The 6,042-nt window shown below is 40.5% G+C and overlaps 1 pseudogene; it reads right to left on the reverse strand.

Annotated features, from left to right (window-relative positions):
- Positions 1-1,546: 1,546 nt before the first annotated feature.
- Positions 1,547-3,625, reverse strand: LOC134222330 (putative nuclease HARBI1; annotated as a pseudogene).
- Between the last annotated feature and the right edge of the window lie 2,417 nt (positions 3,626-6,042).

The raw sequence follows: 6,042 nt of genomic DNA on the forward strand, positions 1-6,042 counted from the left end.
AAATCTGCCAAAGCCGTCATTCCCCCTACTTACTACAAACTACATCTGTCAAAATTGTGTTTGGTTATGTTTTGTTGTTTACGTTGCGGTTGCTCTGTACAATTTTGTTAAATTGAGTGGAAATGGCGAGCAATTTTCTTCGTAATTTAAATTCCGAAGATAGTTTCACAGGACTCGTGAATAAGGATGAGGATGAGCATTATGCTAATGGTTTGGTCGCTACAGCTGAGAGGAACACTCCGACGGATGAATACGGTGATCAACCTGTTATTGTTGATCGAATTATCGATTAAGATCCAATGGAATTGATGGACAAACAAGTGGAGGAAAGTGAAATGTGCGCTCCGGTGGTCGTCAATGATGACTTGGCTACGCAAAATGAGGCGGATATGTCGAATGATAATTCCACGAGCATAATTCAGTACTGCGTTCGAAAACTGCGGCATTGCACTACTGAAGAAATCTCAGACTCCGACAATGAAAGCGAAGAAAAAAAAGCCACTCGAGAAACGATTGATTTCATTTTTCTTTGAAAAGGAATACAGGTAACGGAACTGCAGATTTCCAAAAAGATCAACAATACGAAAACTCGCATCAAAAACAAAACGGACATGAAGGCTACGGGAAATAAAACAATCGATTTGAATGAAGGGGAGAAAATATTTTACAGGCTGCTAGGAGCCGAAGAAAACCCTACTGTGGCGAAATTATCGTGTAAGTGATATCATTTTTTTTATTCTTCTTCTTCTTCTTATTGGCATTACATCCCCACACTGGGGCAGAGCCGCCCCGCAGCTTAGTGTTCATTAAGCACTTCCACAGTTATTAACTGCGAGGTTTCTAAGCCAGGTTACCATTTTTGCATTCGTATATCATGAGGCTAACACGATGATACTTGTATGCCCAGGGAAGTCGAAACAATTTCCAATCCGAAAATTGCCTAGACCGGCACCGGGAATCGAACCCAGCCACCCTCAGCATGGTCTTGCTTTGTAGCCGCGCGTCTTACCGCACGGCTAAGGAGGGCCCCCATTTTTTTATTAAACAATTCTTTATACATATAAATATTTCAGATGGAACTTCAGCCGGAACATCTACCTACAAAAATCGATTTCTGAAGTGCAACACCATCAATATGACTCCAGGGCACGTCTCGATGTGGATGAAGATGCTGTTGAGTTTATCTCTCCGAGAAATTCGCCTTCAACGTCTATTTCGATTCCAACAACTCAAAGACGATCTCAAAAACAGGTACCTACTGTTTTATCTGAACACATTAGTAAATATAGCAGCGTTTTTCTTTTGCCAAATTGCAGCGTAACTTTGAAACTCCGGGAACATCGAAGTTGACAACATCAGATCTTCAACGGCTCGTGCTCATCAAACGGTTGGAGATCTTCGAAGAACAGAAGCATTTGCACAGCCGGATGGAAGAAACTCTCGATAAAGTCGATAACTGCAAACACACCAGAATAAAGACAACCTTTTTTTTTTTTTTAGAAATAATAAACACCATTTTCTCTATAAATCGTTAAATACTGCGAAATTATGTCCCGACGCGAATCGCCTTTTCATTTTTCAGGGTGTTGCTTCTATTCTCATTCACAGGAGCAACTGATACTAAAACAATTGGGTCCGAAAAATCGTCCTCGAATTCCTGCTCCCTCAAATGTTTAGCTACGCTATGAAGAACGAATCATGCCAAAATAAGTGCTGGAACTTATTCGGTTTTATTGCGTATTTAGGATTTCAGTATGGGAAAGCGCCTTTTGACTTGACCGAACACACGTTCAATAACGACCCTTTCACGACTGTGAATCTTGTTATAATTTAACTGAAATGGAGTATCTAAACTACGGTAAGGAGTCATCATCCAGGGAGCTATTCCATAACCTTCATCCCCCCACAGAAGTACTCCAGAAGAGTTTTCGTGCATGATATTATAAATAGCCGAATTCTTCCAAATTCTCGAATCATGCACGGAGCCGGGCCACGAACAGTCGATGGAAGTGAATATTTCTTGGCCATTACACGTTGCCTGAACGTTGAAGGAGGCAATCCCTTTTCTATTGATGAACTCGTCACCGTGGGTATGTGGTTTAATGATTGCCACATGTGTACAATCAATTGCGCAAATTGCGTGAGGGAACTTTTGATTCTGGGATCATAAAATTTCGGAATTTTTCATCGCATCCCGAGACTTCGGAAATTGAATCCAACGATCAGCTTTATCGGCAATCTTCCGACACTCTTCCCATATGGTTTTACAGGCCGTAGTTTTATGGATTCCAATAACCTCTCCAACGCAGACCTAGTATATTTTTCAAAAAGATAAAATAATTAAAATAGTGCTTGTCCTGCTATATAAAATACTTGAAAACCAGGGTCCCCTATGTAGCGGAGGAATGCTCGCATTTGCCGTTCACCGCTTAATGCTCCTCCTCGTGTTTCGTATCCATCATTTAAGAAATGTTCCGTCAACCATTTTACGTTCACTTCCGAAAATCGATAATAACTGCGATAATTATTACAATTCGTATCGCGCCTTTTCACGTATATTTTTCACGGAGCTCATTTAAATTCATAAACATTGCCATTTCAGCGAAATCAAATTCAGACAGAAATTAATCCACGGATTAATTGTAGCAAGCTCCGGAGCTGACTACAAATAATTTGTAGTATTTACTACTTTTATTCATACCAACCACCAAACAAGTTCCACAAAAGTAGTATGTTCGAAAGTTGTAGTAAAGTAAACATGCTTTTATTCATAGCGTTGAGCTACAAAAATAGTAAATACTGCATAATTTGTAGTAAAGTGTGGATTACTACTTTTTATTCATACGGGCCATTATATTAAACGCTTTGTGTAGTTCCTACCGATTTTTTAATGCACCCATCCTGTCGTAAAATTCTTGCATTTTCATTTTGAAGATTTTCGCCATACTAGTAATCTGTTTGTGTTAATTTTCGCTTTCCTAGTCAAAGAAATTTTATGTCCCAAGAGATTTTGATCATTTTTATTACCTTCCTCCCCAGTAAAACACATTTAAAAAACTTCAAAAAGTTTTTAATTTAAAAGTTTTAGCACCTTGAATTCTCCTTGGAAATGACATCCTCCTGAGTAGACAATTATTTAGAGCTTTCGGTTTATGATAAGCATTGCTGATGAATTTCGTCTTATTCATTTGAACGCCAAATAGAAATTCTAATCAGCCATATTTTGGCCCTTTCGATTTCCATGCCGCCGACTCAATTGATTAGTTCCTCTCTTCAATTGATTCTGTCGATTGATTTACACGTCATTTGAATGACAAAACAAGAAAGAAAAACATATTTCTTGTTCCTGATTTCAAATGTATTCATTTATTTAATTAACATTTAAACATATAACACTAAATCAACAATTTGACGCCACAATACACGGTTCGAGGCCGCATCTCTAAATCCTCGTACCTGGTCAGCCCACCTCGCTCACTGCGCTCCACGCTGTAACGTACCTGCTGGATCGGAAGAGAACACCATCTTTGCTGGGTTGCTGACCGGCATCCTTGCAATATGCCCTGCCCATCGTACCCTTCGGGATGCTGGATTCGCCATAGAGCTGGGCGAGTTTGTGGTTCATCCTTCGTCGCCATACACCGTTCTCTTGCACACCGCCAAAGCACCCGTACCTCAAAAACTCTAAGATTCCTGGAGGAACTTCCGGAGGAATTCCTGGAGGAACTTCCGGAGGAATTCCTGGAGGAACTTCCGGAGGAATTCCTGGAGGAATTCCTGAAGGAACTTCCGGAGGAATTCCTGGAGGAACTTCCGGAGGAATTCCTGGAGGAACTTCCGGAGGAATTCCTGCAGAAACATCGTAAAATTACATCGAGAAAAAACCGTGGATCAAAGCCCCGAGGTGTTAGGCTATTCCTGGAAGAACTTCCGTGTGAGGCTACCTTAAGATACAATGTTCACATAGGCCTTAATCTGAGTAAATAATAAATAATACGATACTACCAGAGTTTTCTCATAATCCTAACATTCCAGGTGCCCGTGGGAGGATATTTGTCACTAAGCTTCCGCATGGCATTCGAACGACACTGTTGCAAGTTGGCTTTGCTTGGTGACCTCGAAACTTACATACGGGCTTAGCTTAGTGAGCCTGGGAGGTTCAGTAACTTTACAAGCACATGCTCCCGCCTTTAACGAAATGGAAAGCGAATGCTACGACAGGTACTCGAATCTAGAATACCAGAAATACGATACGGGAAGAGGTGCAAATGACATTGGCACTACTGTACGTAGGGCCTTGGAAAATATAGAAACTAAAACTGCAAACCTATTAAAATATGAATTTACATCAAACTGAACTGTACGAGAAAGTATAGAATTAAAATTTTAATTGCAAAAGTTTCGTCTATGACACGCATGCATCCCTTTGACGTGATAAATAAAATGAATAAAATAAGTAATAGTCATCCAAACAAATATTTATATTAAATTCTTGTCGACTGTAAGAAAATTACAAGCACCGTTATTGATTGTTTCAAAATTGAGAATAGCTCTTCGCTTTTTTTCAGTCGGTTCATTGTATAATTTGGTTGATTCCGATCAGTCACGGAGTATCAACTAAGATGGGCGCAATAAACCAAATAAGCTAAGATAAGCTATCCAGGTGTTGCCGCTTCTGCAGAAGAAAACATGCTACACTCACTGCTCATATGGTATGCAAGGCGCTATGCACACATCAAACAAATGTTCATGTTTTCTTCGACAACTCAGTGCGCAAATTTCTTATCTATCTTGAAGAATCTTAGCCTTATACCCAATATTCACACATGTGCCGTAGTTAGTTGGTAGCACTGATATAGTCTCATAAGATAACAGTTCCTTACCATTCAAAACTCCTTACGACCTTCGCCACTGCGGACATGTTCCACATTGTATAAGGAATATCTCGCAAACCCGATCTTTTCAGATATCCGAAAAAGGTCTTTCCTTTAAGGTTCCTCTTGCACCGTTGCGTGACTAACAGCAAAACTAGCCTTCCTTCTGCCCAGTTCAAAAGAAAGTATCAATCTCCCTGCACAAAGAAGTGAAACGATGATGACTGGTCCAACCTCCAGCAATCTGCTATTTCGATTCAAAAGCTCTTGCGTCGCAAATTGAGGCACAATCAAATCCCGAAAACCAACCATCCATCCTTCATGTTGCGGCCAATTTTTCTGCTACGACTAATTTCTTTGCATCCTGAAATAACATTCCCAAAAATTTGTCTCCTTTTAGAGAATTAAAAATTCTCAATTGGCACACACAAAAAAAGTAGAAAACCTTCAATAGAATGACAAAGCACTGGCAAAAAATGTCATCTCGCAGCGCACCGGTATGGTTGTGTGTGTAAAAGTGGGTATTATTCACTTCACCGCGATTGTGCTCCTGAAGTCCTTTTCGAATGAGTTTCGGCTCGCAGCCTATCTTCCGTCGTGTAGATAGGACACCAAATTCCGTACCGCAGAATCGCATCAATCCAAGCGTGCAGCAGATCCTTGTTTTCGTTTATTTATGCGATTTATGAGAAAAGCGGTTTCCCATTCAAAACCCTACTGCTGCTGCTGCTGCTTCTTTCTTTCATCTCATCGCCCATTTTTCCTATGAACCGTGCATGGACCATGCACGCAGATTGTCGTTGACGGAGCAGCCGAAGCAGAGGACACAAACAGAGGATTAGAAATGTTATTATTCTCTAGCCAGGGGTTTCGGCTGCTCTTTTTCCACATTTGGGCATCAGGAGGCTTGGTGGTGCAGGCAGGTAAAAATTTGTCAACTCATGGCCGAAGGCCGCGTGTCAAAAGCGATCCGCTGAGTGTTCCATAGAAGGTTGAAAAATATAACTTGTTTTCTTTGGATTATTTTAATTTGAGTATGGTTTGACGTGAGGCTTTCCGTGGCTCAGCGGTATTAGATTTAGACAAAGACAAAGTTAACTATGTTGAACGTGTACTCAAATCCTGGTCCGGTCCGAAAATATGAGAAAAGAAAAAGAAAAAAAAAAGG

This window comes from Armigeres subalbatus, chromosome 3, assembly GCF_024139115.2.
Source record: "Armigeres subalbatus isolate Guangzhou_Male chromosome 3, GZ_Asu_2, whole genome shotgun sequence".
NCBI classification, from domain to species: Eukaryota; Metazoa; Arthropoda; class Insecta; order Diptera; family Culicidae; genus Armigeres; species Armigeres subalbatus.